This window comes from Elgaria multicarinata, chromosome 3, assembly GCF_023053635.1.
Source record: "Elgaria multicarinata webbii isolate HBS135686 ecotype San Diego chromosome 3, rElgMul1.1.pri, whole genome shotgun sequence".
Classification (NCBI taxonomy): Eukaryota; Metazoa; Chordata; class Lepidosauria; order Squamata; family Anguidae; genus Elgaria; species Elgaria multicarinata.
In genome coordinates this window covers 119,899,242-119,915,026 of record NC_086173.1, presented here as the reverse complement: position 1 = coordinate 119,915,026, position 15,785 = coordinate 119,899,242, and positions in this window count along the sequence as shown.

The following is a 15,785-nucleotide window of genomic DNA, read 5'->3' as shown; positions in this document are numbered from 1 at the left end:
CTGATATCCAAAGGAATCTAGGAACAGATAGCTCTCTAGCTGGTGCTAAATATTATAGGAACAAGACCTGGTTCAACCAAGATTGCATGTTGCTCAAGAAACAGATTAGTCAGCTTTATTCTATATACCGTAATAGGGGTGATAAATTTATTTATTTATTTATTACACTTATATACCGCTCCCATAGCCAGGGCTCTCTGGGCGGTTTACAGAAATTCTAAAACTGAAATAAAAACAAGTATACAAAATTTTAAACTCTAAAACACAGAACATACACACATAAAGCGTTAAAAACCGTTAAAAAACTAAACGTGGGTGATTAAGATGTACCGCCATATGCCTGGGCAATGTCTTCCTGAAGTGTATTATAAACTGAAACAAGAATGCAAAGCACTTATTATTAGAAAGAAAAGAGCTAAAGAGAGAGAAAAATGGAATCAACTACTATATGCTACACAAAAGAAGGATAGCGAAGTATTCCGGCAAATTGTCACAGGGACTCTGTCAGAGCGACAAGAACATCCTGCTTGTTGTATCTCCAACTGTGAGTGGGAAAGATACTTTTCTGCAATTCTTCAGGATCCAAATAATTTCTTAGCGTCCAGTTTCCAACTGTCCCCTGATGTCCCAGAGTGGCAATCTGTCACTCATTGTGAAATTGTCAATTTGATCACTGAATTTAAATCTGGTAAAGCTCCAGGTCCAGATTCTATACCACCTGATCTTTTAAAATTTAATCCAGAATGGTAGCTCCCCTATTAGAAGCTCTATTCACTTTTATTAATAATTCTGGAAAGATCCCAGATATCTGGAGTAAAGCGATTATAGTCCCTATTTTTAAAAGAGGTGACAGGACCAAACCAACAAATTATCGTTCTATCAGCCTTCTCTCAGTCATTGGGAAACTTTCGCCAGATATTTAAAATGTAAGCTTCTAAATTGGATGGAGGATAATAATATAATAGGTGAGGAACAGATTGGGTTTAAAGCTGGCTGTTCAACCTTAGACCATTGTTGTGTATTAGCTCACCTGGCAGAGAAATATACCTCATTTCCTGATGGTAAGCTTTTTACTGCCTTCATCGATCTTAAGTCTGCCTTCGACTTAGTTTCAAGGGAACTGCTATGGTCCAAATTATACAAAAGTTCTATGGACAAGCGCCTACTGTTTCTCATTAGATGTCTATATAATCAGACCTCTAGTCAAGTCAGATGTGGGGAGCAGGGACAACTGTCCAATTCAATCCTAGTTACAAGAGGTGTAAGACAGGGCTGTATTTTGGCCCCTTTTCTTTTTAATCTATTTTTAAATGATTTGGCTTCTTATCTTTGTAGAGTTGATTCACATGCTCCCAACTTGTCCAACACCAAGGTACCTTTAATTCTATATGCTGATGATGCTGTACTGTTATCACTTTCTAGAATTGGGTTAAAACGGTTACTCTCTGTATTTGGGACCTATTACTCTGAGAATAGTTTGACTATCAATTATAGTAAGTCGAAAGTTTTGGTGTTCTCCAAAGCTCGGAAGCAATACAGATGGACTTTAAATGGTAATATCATTAAGCAAGTTGCCCATATAAAATATCTAGGCATACAAATGCAGAGCACTGGAGCTTGGTCTGAACAAAGAAGGCAGACAATTAATTCAGCAAATTCTAGTCAGCAGCTGATTCTTTTTAATGCAAGGTGGTCAATTCATCCCTTCTGCAATTCAAATTTATAAAGCTAAGACTCTGGCCCAACTTACTTACGGTATTCCTATTTGGATACTGGGATGTAATGCCCAAATTGAAAGAGTCCAATCTGCATTTCTTAGAAAACTACTGGGCCTCCCTTCCTGTGTGGGAAACGCAGCTATTTAACTGGAAGTGGGTATTAGATCAGTTGAATGCAAGGCATGGATCGAGGCCCTTAAATGGTGGCTATGGCTACACTTCCTTGCAGCTCCTGGTAGTTATCTCTCTTTACTGCTCTCAGATTCCTATGTCACTTGTTGGATGAGAGGGATGGAGAAGAAGCTACTTAGGCTGGGTTTCTCTGTGGAAGCTGTGGGCAACTATGGGCTCCAGAAGGCCCAACCTCTTGTTGTTCAAAGACTAATAGATTTAGATCTACAGCATTTAAGAACTGCTGCTAACAAATCTTGCTCTCCACTGCTCACAATAATCTTAATAACTATGGACTCACTGCAGCTTCATATCTGTATACTTTAACCATTCCCAAGTATAGGAGAGCATTTACCCTTGCTCGCTTTAATGTGTTGCCATCAGTATTACTAGAAGGACGATTTAGTAAAATCCCGGTTAGGTGGTTTCAAGGTAAAATGAAAAAAACAACCCTTGGGAAACTTGTTTCTTCTCAAATATCCGGATTCTTCCTGCTGTGTGCAGTCAAAGTTATGCTATAAAATGCCCACTAGAGGGCTATATGAGCTGGGAGGTTTTAAATTGCAGGGCATATGGTCCCTGTTTTCTTCCCATGTAATTCAGCTCGTTTCAAATGCAGAAGAGAAGCAGGAAGCAGAGCGACAGTAAGGAAACACAATTTTCTTTTAATCTAAAGGGCTTCTAAAATGTTGAAATGCCTTTCCTAAGGCTTAATTGCTGATATTAAGAGCTAAAAAAAATGCTGATAATTGAGGCCTTGCTGCTTCTGCCTTTGGCCCCACCCCCATATTCTATATAATATAGATCCATACTATGCTTTTGCCTTTGCTGCCCCCGTCCCTGCCCATAAAGTATTTTGATGTGCTAAATTCTTCAAGCCTTTCCAGCATCTGAAGGCAGGACTCCTAATGTGAGAGAATTCAAAGGGGTTATTATTAAGTATATGTTCCAGTTGACACAGCGGAGCTTATTTCTAAGTAAACATCAGGGAACAAGTCCTATGTAACCATGTTCAAGGACATTAGCTGTCCAGCTACGGTTTCAGAGATATCCTCAAATGAATCCCTGACATAGACAATAGCAGCGAAATTCAATCAATCAATCATCAGTTTATTGTGCTAGCCGAAGGCCATGACAAATACATCCATAGAAAAGCATACAACTATCAAAGTACACAACAATTTAAAACAACCAAGAGAACCATACAGACAACCTTAAAATTACTGTGACTAAAGCAATGCTGAGGGCAAGCACGGCTCATGCACAGCGAGTAACAACCCTGCGCAAGTTGGAATTAGGAAGCGCAACAGTTCACTTTGAACCACAAGATGAAGTGTACAGCTCAGTCTGCCTGTTATTAGGGATGTGACAGTGTAGATTCACTAGTTTTCTCAATACAACACAGTGAGATTTGCGTGGGTGTATAGCATGATTTTACACATGACGAGCTCCAGACTCATCATGCTCTTAGTGAACTCCAGTAATCTGGAAAGTCTGTGTACATGATCCGGTATCCCCAGAATTTGTTCCTTCTTTCTGTTTCTATTTAATCTTGCACTGGATCTCTTTCATATGAGCACAGGTAGAACCAATTATTATGTGAAAAACCTGGGAAGGAAATAGAAGTGATTAGGAACATTGGGGCATGACTTATACTGAGTCAGACCCTGTAGATACTGGCTGGCAAGGACTCACCAGGGTTTCAGGCAGGAGCTTTTTCCAGCCCTATCTGGAGAAACCGGGGATCGAGCGTAGGACCTTCTAAATGCCAAGCAGGTGTTCCATCACACTGAGCTATGGCCCCTCCCAATTAGAAGAGAGGGAGGAGCCATAAATCTAAATTTATTTGTAGTTCTTTCTCTGGCTTTCTTTCTGCCACTAGCTCACAATGTATTGGTATACTGGACTTACTGTGGGTCATTTGTTCCATTTTGTCCATATGGGAAAGGCAGTTTAAAAAGATTGAAACAACACGGCTGTGATCATTATCCAGATGGGGTTATTTGTCCCATCCACTTGTCTTGTACACTGCATTCTACTTGTACAGTGTTTTGTTGTGTGGAGAAAAACATATCACGTGATTGGCTGGGCTTCTGTCCTCTAAGTGCAAGTTGGATTTTCACAAGAATGACTACTTATTTACAATATGATTTGAATTTCTTTCAGAGTGAATAGTTCCCACAAAGTGTATAACTGAAAGGGTATCCCTGCATAATCCCATAGGTACCATTACAGAGCAAAAAGAATTCAAGAGGGAGACTCCAGCATGAAATTGCTGAACTGGAATTGGTCATGAAATTTGATTCTATTTATTAGGGCTTGAACAGTGGTAATTGTTTTGTGTCCCAATGCCAGTCTTAATTAACATATTAAAATATTGTAAATGATTGTTGCTGCTGCTTTTCCAGACTTTCTGTTATATATTTTATCACTGGTTTTGTTATTATTACCCTGTTTCCCCGAAAATAAGACAGTGTCTTATATTAATTTTTGCTCCCAAAGATGCGCTAGGTCTTATTTTCAGGGGATGTCTTATTTTTCCATGAAGAAGAATACGGTACACATTTATTGTTGAACAAAAAAAAAGGTCTTATTTTTGGGGGGATGCCTTATATTACAGCGAGAGGCAAAACTGGAAGTAGGTCTTATTTTCGGGGGATGTCTTACTTTCGGGGATGTCTTACTTTCGGGGAAACATGGTGACATGTTGTGTCACCATGAGAGCTTCAAATATAGGGCAATCCAAAAATGGAAATGACAACAAAAATGGCATAGCAAAACTGGTATGATTGTTTTATCATCAGTTTTTTATGCCATTGTCATTTGATCCCACTGTTTGCAAAAAATAAAATAAAACAAATATTTCTCTATATCCGTGTATGTGTGTATTCATACAGATGCACACACACTTAGGACAACACTTCATGCAACTGATGAAGTAAACTCTAGTCCAAAAGAACTTATGTTTAAATAAATTTTGTTAGACTCTAAGGTGCCACAAAACTCTTTGTTGTTTGAACCACCTAAATGTGTGATTCTTTAACATTTCTGCCTGCAGGCTTCATATGCCTGAACTTTTGGAGCTCGGGGAAAAAGAAAGCCTGACAAAGCCTGCCACCTGGAGGACAGCACCTGACAGTGCACCTTCAGTATTAGGCTAAATTTCTGCCCTGGGCAGATCATCTAAAAAAACAGTCTTCAGATACAAGTTTGGATATAGGAGAGAGAATTTTGAATAAAATGGATTAAAACATTTTAAAATAATTAATTACACAAAAGGCACATTCCTTATAGGGCAATAACTCAGACCTCTGCATTCAGTGGGAATGTTTGTGATTATTTGCAAGCGCTCATAGCCTCCAGTCCAACATAGGATTAGACTTCTTAAATCCAATGAAAACAATGGGTTTAAGAAGCATGCCTAACCTTTAGCTGGATTGTGGCCATAATCTTAAAATCAAATAAGGAGAGAGAGAGAGAGAGGGAAACAAGTCAGAAGTTGCAGAGTTAGGATTGCTTCTGGCAATATACAGATTTCCTAGACTGAGGTCCAAAACACCTAGTAAGCCTTGTGTTGATCACCTCATATACAACATTGAAAGAGATGGATAGGCTTATCCAGCCATAGAAATGCTTTCTGTGGCAGACATTTTATGATTTCTTACATAGGAATTACAATTGCAGACCAAGATATCTCTCCCCTCCAGGTTCTACTTTTGTCTTGATTGCTGCTTTCCCCCCTCTCTAATTCTGTTCAGAGAAAATGTTTGGAGCCTTGTTGCCACCCCTCAGTTCAAATTACAAGTTACGACACAAAATATGAATGCACTGAACCTTCGTTCCCCTGCTGTGTGCCCGTTCCAACATGTATCCCTATTTACTTCAAATCAGAAACATGAGGTGAAGCTCCGTCAGGAGGAGGAAAATGTTGCTGTGGAAGGCACAAATGTACCACCTACCTGCTTCCATTTTTGTGTCTTGCTTAATTCAAAAGAGGTAGAACCAGTGGAGGCTGGTTTACTAATATCACTCAGATGGCGAATCTGCTCTGGGTTTTAGTCAGAACTCTAGGGGAGCTCTTCTAGAGTTCTGACTGAAACCCAGAGTGGAATCACCGCTCGCTGACATGAGAGCCACCAGCCTCCACTGAGCAAAAGCTTCATTTTGGCAGTGCAATAGGTTATTTATTCATTTCATTATATGAACATTTATATGTCACTTAAAAAAACAACAGAAATGGTCAGATGGTAAAACGGCAGCATAAACAAACGTTTTGTGGATCAGGGAATATCAAAAGCCTATCTAAGAGCATCATCAGATTGCTCGCTACTGCCCACTTTCAGAAGTTCGTGCGTCCCTTAGACAACGTTGTCCGCCCCCCCTGCACATCTCCCACTCCTACCACTCTTTTCATAGCAAAGTAGATCCCTCTTAATCTGCCTTTAAAAAAACCCACATTCCGTTGCTGCGGTGCAATAAAAACAGGCCCTGAATGGGCCACGTGGCCATTGCTGCTTCCTCTTTCTCTCCCCATGTAAAAAGATAATTGTTGTTGTGGGGCAGCAGCAGGAGGCCATAGCGACGGGAGGGAACCGCGAAAATCCACCCGTCTGATGACGCTCTAAATAGACATTTTGTTGACCTTTTTGAAAACTGTGAAGGAAGGGGGCTAAACCAGCCTCCCAAGGGATGGTGTTCCAGAGCTTAAACACCACTACAGAGGAGGTTCTGTCATGCAAGTTCACCAACCCAGCTGCAGATGGTAGCGGGGCACATCAGTATTGTGAGCTGTGCAAGCCATATCCTCCTCCTATTGTCCCCCTCAATATTGACTGTGCTGGGGCCTATTTTTCAGGGGATTTTTGTCTCTTCACCATGGTTCATGGGCCCTGAATGAGCCTTAATGGAACATAGAAAGCAGCTTTATATTGAGTCAGACCTTTGAACCATCTAGCCCAGTATTGTCGACACTGACTGGCAGTCGCTTTCCAGGGTTTCAGGCGGGATTCCTTTCCTCGCCCTACCTGGAGAAGCTGGGGATCCAACCTGGGACCTTCTGCATGCAAAACAGGTGCTTTATCACACTGAGCTATGGCCCCTGCTTTGATATGTTTGCCTCTTATAACAGAAAAGGATTGATTTCTAACAGCAACATCATCTTTAGGCTAGGGTCCCCACGGCCACCTCAGTGTTTTCTCACAAGTCCTCTGAGTTGTATCCAATGGTGTCATTCTGCCAACAGGAAGGAACTATGGATTTCCCCTCATCCCTGCAGCCACCCCCACCCCTGAAATATGCTCCGAAGGGTCGGGGAACTTTCCAGAGCAGATTTTCAGGGGCTGCAGGGAGGAGAAGAGGGCAGGGAAGTGCAGTTACTTGGGCAAAAGTCCCACTGTGAGCAGACGTCTGCTCAGGCAAGCATTGGCTCCAACTCATTATTTCAAAACTCTGACTTTCAGTAAGAACTCTTAAAGAAGAATTCTTGACTTCTGAGGAGGCCCAGCTCTGGTCCCCACGTCTATCTCTTCCTGTACAGAGCAGGAGCAAAGCAAAACCAGTTAGAAAGTCAAAGGTAGAAATGGACCTCAAACTGGTGCTAATCGGAGAATTTATTGACCCTGTTCAGACAACATGCTAAACCACAGTGGTTAAGCATTTTGAGCAAAACATTATGACTTAGCATGCCATGTGAACCATTCCTAGCCATGGTGGCTACATAACCATGGTTTAAACATGCTCACTACCATTTGCTGCAAAACGGTTAGCACCCTAACCATAGCTTAGCGTGGCCCATTGATTTGAAAGTGCATTTTTCAATTCAGTCCATTCTCCAGTTTTAACCAGTTTTCCATTCTGCATGAGCTCAGGCCTTCTCCGTGATAGTACCACAATTATAGAATAACCTCCCATACAGGCAAGGGTATGAAAAGGAGGACAGGGCTCCTGTATCTTTAACAGTTGCATAGAAAAGGGAATTTCAGCAGGTGTTGTTTGTATATATGGAGAGCCTGGTGAAATTCCCTCTTCATCACAACAGTTAAAGCTGCAGGAGCTATACTAGAGTGACCAGATTTAAAAGAGGGCAGGGCACCTGCAGCTTTAACTGGTGTGATAAAGAGGAAATTTCACCAGGTTTTCCATATATACAAATGACACCTGCTGAAATTCCCTTTTCAATACAACTGTTAAAGATACAGGAGCCCTGTCCTCCTTTTCATATGGTCACCCTAATACAAGCCCACCTGAGATCTTACTCATCTAGTGCTTGTAAATTACTCCCCAGCCCTTAATGACCCTGTGGTGTTGCTCATTAATTATATTGTGTTGTTTATTTCATGAGCTTTTACTTATTTTATATATGCCTTTTAAAATTATTGTTGTGAACCATCTTGAGCAATTCATTTTAGAATGGCAGTATAATTATTTTAAAAATAAATGAAGACAAAAATGGATGTGAGGTGGTGAACGAATCCAATGGAGAAAACAAGGAAGTTGTACCCCCTCTGAAATAGATGGTATATAATGGATCGATTTTAGGTTATCAGATGAATCAATTGTATTCCAAAAGACAGCCCTGGATATTCATCCTTAAGACCTTGGGTCTCCTTTGCAAGAGTAATGATGAGGCGAGACAGCCTTTTCGAAGGAGACTGTCACAACCTTCTTTAGTATCCACTATCCATTCATTTCAGAATTGACATGGAAATGTATTATTTATTATCATTAACATTTATATATTGCCTTGTTTGCGAAAACGGAAGCTGCCATCATTTCAGATTTACAGAAGAGATCTCAACTATCAAATATTTCAGCAGTGCTGGTTTATTTAGGGTGCAATCCTATGCTTGTTTAGACAGAAAAATGCCCTACAACACCTGGAATTATAGGACTTTCCCCCATCTAAACATGCATAATATTGCACTCTTAGGGAGCAATCCTATGTCCCCAAGACAGCATCTGGTTGGGGGGACATAGGATTGTTCAATTTCTGGGATCTGAGGTTGGAAACAAGGCTCTGACCTCAGAGCCTAGATGCTGTGCTCCCCACCCCCTCTCCCTCAGAGCCAGCAAGTTTCTGGCTATGTCCCCTTGCTTGGAAACAGAGCAAGGAAACAGGAAAAGGGGGTGTTCCCAAGTTGGGGAGGGTAGGAGACCAGGACATTAGCCATACAACATTTCCTATGGCTGCCCCAGCCTACGACCCCCCACCCTCTGAAGTGCTGCTGCTAGATGGGCAAAATTGCTCATTTTACAGAAATGCAGGGAGGCTGGAGGTAAAGATTACCTTTGCACTCCAGCCACCCTGCAATGGATACTCAGCAGCCTCCAAGTTCAGAGGTTGCCGCCTATCTTCATAGGACTGAACCCTTACTTGCCATGCATTCAAATAAAAAGGGGAGTTGTGTGGATAGTGTAATTATTTAACTTCATCACTAGGTGGCACTGGACCTAGTTGCATCTTGGGGCATGTCTACACAAAGGGTTTGCCCTGGGGTGCCTTCGCAGTAGCGGCATGTCATCTACATGATGCAGCCGCCTTTGCGAAGCCATACGGGGGCAAACCCTGACTTTTTTTTGACAGCAGAATCCTTGGCTGATTGGGATGCAGCTGATTGGTATGTCTGTGTTTCTCTTTGGGGTTCATCAGACAAGCGTTTTATCGCATGCTTGCTACTGCCCACCCATGTCCTTTAGACGATGACGTCCACCTCCTGCTCCTTTCTTGCCATCTTCCTGTGACAAAATAGACCCCTGCAAAAAAATCCAACTTTTTTTTTTGGGGGGGGGGAATGGAATGTGCCACCATTCCCTTCTGTGTGCAGGAAAAGTGGCACAATAAAAATGCCCCCTGGGCCACGTGGTCTTTGTTTACTTCCTCTTTCTTCTCCAGGAAGAAAGAGGAAGTATTGTGGGACAGGAGCAGGGGCAGAGAAGCGACAGTAGGGAACCATGTTTCCCCTCATCTGATGGCACTCCCAATCTCACCTTCAGCTCCAGAAAGACGTCACTAGTCTCTACCTATAAAGCTGAAAGTATGTGTGTGGGATGTATGTCTGGAAATGTTTATCCACTTCCAGTTGAGTTAGAAACGTGAAATTTGGCTAACTGATAGGTCTGGCTATAAATGTACCAGAAAAATCTAGAAACATGAAATTTTGGGTTTTACGTATTTTTAAAACAAAATAATAATAATAATAATAATAATAATAATAATAATAATAATAATAATAATAATAATAAACCCTAGTCTTATACCTACAACTTCCAGCATGCCTTGGGTGGAACCCCCAGCATGCCTTGGGTGGGAGGCCAGACTTACCGGCCTTTGGCAGCCATTGTGAGTGCATCGGCGGGTGGCCGCTGCATGCCTTTCACAACCCAGACTCCTAAGGTCAGTCTCGAGTAGTCAACCCAATTCCCCATGTGTCGGGGATGAGAGAGAGAAGAAACAAATTTAATTCATTTTAAAGTTACCTCACAGGCCTAGCTAGCATCAGCCTACCTTGCAGGGTTGTTGTGAGGGTGAGAGAGGGGAAAAAAGAAACAAATATAATTTAATTAAAAGTTAACTCACAGGCCTAGCACTGGCCTTCTACTTTAAGATGCAGACATATATCTTAGGGGGCCCAAGCAACGCTGGGTACACCAGCTAATTATTAATAAAGATGTCTACTTTAATCAGCCCTTTCATAAATACTTAGGATGAAATCCTATGCATTTTTAGACAGAAAATGGTCCTATAACTTCTAGCGTTTCCCAGCCAATCATGCTTTTTTCTGTGTGTAGGACTCTTTTCTGTCTAGACATGTGTAGGATTATGCCCTTACAGTTTCATAAGCAAATCTGTGATCATAAGAACACAAGATGAGCCGGGCCAAAGACCTATCCAGTCCAACAAGCCATCCAGGTGCCCAAAGGACGTTAGCTCTAGACTTCATTGTATTTTCTTTTCGTTTCCTTAGTAAAAGCCTAGTCTTGGATTTGACCACACGTCCAGCTACAATAAAAGGTTAACATTTCTGGGTAAGGAATATTCAAATATTTCCTGCCGTTTTCTCCGCACAGCCAATTTATTTTATCCTGCAGCAGCTGAAGTACGCACAGCAGGGAGGTCAGATAATAATTCAAAAGCAGAGCTTTTTTTACAGTGTCTTTTGTCACAGATGTATTAGCAGTTGGTCTCTTAAATTCTGTTTGCATGGCTTTTCTCTTTGGTACCTGAACGCGCTTCCATTCATCGCAGTGACACAGCAACACCTCTCGTCCTTCCATCAGTTCTTAGAAGAACGATTTCACAAATGACAACAACCAATCAGTTTTTAAATCAACACTTACAGTTTCGGTGAAGTAAAATCCAAGCAGATATAATTTCATGATCGGAGGACTGGCTCTGTCCATTTACAAGGAAGTTCAAATTTTAAAGGCACAGTTCAGCCAAAGTTACGCACAATTAAGTCCCACTGATTTCAGCGGGGCAATTTAGCACACGCTTAACATGTGTCTTCACCGCACACATTTGGATGCCAAGATCTTCTAATTCAAGCACCAATTTAATCTTTAATCCTTTGCTTTGATTATTAACTTTACTGCTGGCTTTTTAACATTTTATCATCTTGAATGTCTTATATTTTATGATTATGAGATTTTCATCATTGCATTTGTTGTTTTAGTTGTTGTTTTATTGTTTTGGGTGTTTTAGGGTGCAACCGTACGGATGTTTGGACAGAGAAAACTCCTACAACTTCCAGCATTTCCCAGCCAACATGAAGTTGTAGGACTTTTCTCTGTCTAAATGAATAGGATTGCGCCTTTATGGTTGTAAACCACTCCAAGGGCATTTGCTAGCCAGGAAGTATATAAATTTAATAAATACATACGGTTTGATCCTATGCATATTTCCTTGGAAGTGAGTTCCATTGAATGACACAGGGTGATTGAACAATAAGAGACTCATCTAGTCGCCCCCTTATTTCCTCTGAGTAAACATGAATAGCATCAGGATATCAGCCCCTCCAATCAGAGTCATTAGGACTGAAGTGCTGAATCAAAAGTGAATTGGCATTTTCAAGGATCAAATGCTAATTCTTAAATCACTATTACCATGTAGAAAGAGGACTTTGGCCCCTATATGGTCTCAGAATTTGCTGAAGAGGATTCAAAGGTAATTTTTTTCAGAAGTTAGTAGAGACATGGCATTTGTCATCATGGGCAGTGTTTCACTGTGGTTCAACCTTTCTCCAGCAACATTCCAGTACAGATCCCTTTGGCCAGTGCACTATCCAAAACCCAGAGAAAGATGGCACCCTAACTCACTAAACTCCCACCATGAATTTAACTACAAAGGTAAAAAGTGTTGAAGCCTTTCTGATCAAGTCAGCTGTTAGCTTCTTGCATCTGGTGTGTATTTCTGTGGTGAAGAATATTACAAGGGACTATTAATAATTCCTCTGGTTAATTTTAATGCACTTAATCAATCTATAATGCATCTCTTGAAAGGACTGTAAGCGTTGAACCATAAAGATCAATATACAGATCTAAAGTATAAGCTAAGGCAGATATTGATTGTTTTTCAATCAAAACAAAGAATAAAAGCTAACCTATGGGCAGGACAAACCCTTTACAGCAGGAGTACAGAAACTCAGGCTCAGAGGCCAAAATTGGCCTGCTCAGGATCCTAACGTGGCCTTCGAGTGTTCCTCAGATGGCCGGGCCCCCTTTCCCCCAGCCCCATTTAATTGGTTGGTTTCCTGGCTTTTGTGCATGTGTTGTCCTCATTAGGGTGACCATATGAAAAAGAGGACAGGGCTCCTCCTCTAGTTGTATAGAAAAGGGAACTTCATCAGGTGTCATTAGTACGCATGCAGCACCTGGGGAAATTCCCTCATCATCACAACAGTTAAAGCTGCAGGAGCCCTGCCCACTTTTGTAGCTGGTCAAGAGGGCAAAATGTGTTTCTTTCTACAAGTATTGCCATTCTATAATTACCGAGCCGAATGTTGTTGTGTGAGGACCATCGTGGTTACTGACTGGTCATTGCCTGTGATGTAAATGGCGATGAGGAATATAATTTTGATAGAACTGGGTGACTTTTGAAAGATCTAGGACACAATCCTAGTCAGCCATGGTGCAGGTGGGTGAGAAGCGTATGCACAACCAGAGATGTTTTGAAAGTTTGACCCTGTTCAAACAACACGCTAACCCATGGTTAAGCCACTAACCCTTTTGCAGCAACTGCTTTGTGAGCATGTTTAAACCATCGCTATATAGCCACTATGGTTAGGAATGGTTCACACAACATACTGTTTAGAAGATACCTTCAACCATGGCTTCAACCATGGTGGTTAAGCCAGAAAGCCAGGCCATGTTCAGAAGACACCTTAAACCATGGCTTTAACCATGGTGAATAAGGCTTTTTGCTTTATTCACCATGGTTAAAGCCATGGTTTAAGGTGTCTTCTGAACAGAGCCACTAAGTCATGGTTCACATGACATGCTAAGCCGTAATGTTTAGCTCAAAATGCATAACCACCATGGTGTAGCGTGTCATCTGAACAGGGTCTCTGAAACTTTGGAGAAATTTGGAGTAGCTCTGTGGCAGAGCTCATGTTTTGAACACAGAAGAACAAAAGAGCACGAGAAGAGACATGCTGGATCAAGACGATGGTTCAGCACTTTCGAGAGCTCCTTTAGAGGTCTGGCCTGTAATGACTGAAATCCAGAGTGGATACAAAGCCCCACTGAAATCAGAGCCACCAGCCTCTCTTGGGTCAATCTAGTCCAGCATTCTGTTTGCACAGTGCCCAAAAGGATGCCAATGGAAAGCCCACAAGTAGGGCATGAGCTCAATAGCACCCTCCTACTCCATCTTCTCCAACAACTGGTATTGAGAGGCATACTTCCTCTGACATAGCATTTCCATATCCTCTGGTTGTAAATTCAGCTTCAACACAGAATGCGGTAAACTATAGCAGCATAACTGCAGATTAGAAAACCATTGTGTTACAGTATCTCCTGCTAGCACAGCAGCTGTTTCCAGGTTTGATTTATTTATATTTGTACTGTTGTGGTCTGGACTTAATATAACTAATTATTATGGTATGCGTTTAGCGTAAGTAAATCATATGTTCCATCGTTTGGGTAGATTCAAGGAAGGGTATTTGCTAGGGCTGTGCATGGACCCCCTGATCCATTTCATGGCCTGATCCAGAAAATTCGGATCGGGCCCAATCCTCTTCGCGCTGCTCCGCTGGTCCCTCGCTCCGCGGAGATCTGGCTTTGCTGCTGTTGACACATGGGCGGCGGCAGCAGCGCGAAGTAAGCCACCACCCCACCCCCTTACCTGTGTCCATCGTCGTAGGCTTCATTTGAGGCCCCGGCTTGAAGCGGAAGAGAAAGCCGTGGCTTCTTCCACTTGAAGCCAGGGCCTCAATTGAAGCCCACGACAGACGCAGGTAAGGCTCCAGATAGGCCAACCCCCCCGTCCCCTTACCTGCGTCCGTAGCGGGCTTCAATTGAGGCCCCGCCTTCAAGCAGAAGAGCAGGCTGTGGCCTCTTCCGCTTGAAGCCGGGGCCTCAATTGAAGCCCGCCACGGACGCAGATAAGGCTCCCTCCTCCCTGCCCCCTTACCTGCCGCCGCTGCTGCTGCATGGATGGCAGCGCCAGTTAGGCCACACACACCCCGGTCCCCTTACCTGCGTCCATTGCGATTGAGGCCCCGGCTTCAAGCAGAAGAGAAGGCCGTGGCCTCTTCCGCTTGAAGCCAGGACCTCAATTGAAGCCCGCGATGGACGCTGGTAAGGCTCCCTCCTCACTGCCCCCATCGCCGTTGTCACAGGGACTGCGGCGGCAGCAGCAGTTGAGTCCCACTCCCCCCCCACTTACCTGCGTCCGGAGCTCCAGATTGAGGCGATCCTCTTCGCCTCGATCCGCAGCCCCCCGGACTCTCTTCGCCTCCGCCTTTTCTGGAGGCGAATCAGGCTGCCTCGCTCCTGCTTTTCTGAACCGAAGAGAAGCGGAGCACAGCCCTAGTATTTGCACCTTTTTAAAGTGTAAAGCAATGGTGGTGCAAACAAACAAAAACCCTGACGTTGGGACAGAAATATTTGGTTATTGGCAATAACAAACTGTAATATCCACTCTGTGGTACTGACAAGGCAAAACGGCGAGAAATATTCTGTGTATTACTCTGGAATTCCTTTTTGCATTTTCGTTAACAGCAAATGTGAATATAAGAACAGGCGAGACTTATATAGTTTTGGCTAAAGGAATGTAATTTAATTTTCGAGTGTTGTTCCTGTTTCTATTATAACTTGTACATTTTAAAATTATTATAGCTCCTGAGAAAGGACAAACAGTCCGAAACGTTGATCAGAGCACGTTTGGATATAAACCAATAAAACAACTTTTATATGATTCCTGAAGCACCGGAGCTTGCCTCTTTTTAGCGCTTTCGTTACATGGTGCAATTTTTCTCCCTACACAGTCACCCCCGCTAGCCAGCATCAGAATACATATTTATTTATTTATTTATTTATTGCATTTATATACCGCCCCATAGCCGAGGGTCTCTGGGCGGTTTATAAAAGTTAAAAACATTAAACAATAAAAACAAATATACAAAGTTTAAAAACATAAAAAATATAAAAACAGCAGTATCCTTGTAAAAACAGCTGGTTGTTGTTTTTAAAGGAAACTGCCCCTCCTCTTCTGTCATATGTAGGCTGGGTATTACAGTAATTAGAAAACAAAATAAAAACAGAATGGGTTAATTAGCCCCTTTTTGAGCCCAACAGCTAAAATGCTGCCTCTCTCTATTTGCTGATTGTCTGAATAGCTCTCATTCTTCCCAAGCCATTTCTCCAAAATACATTCACAATTATTGTAACCTACTCAGC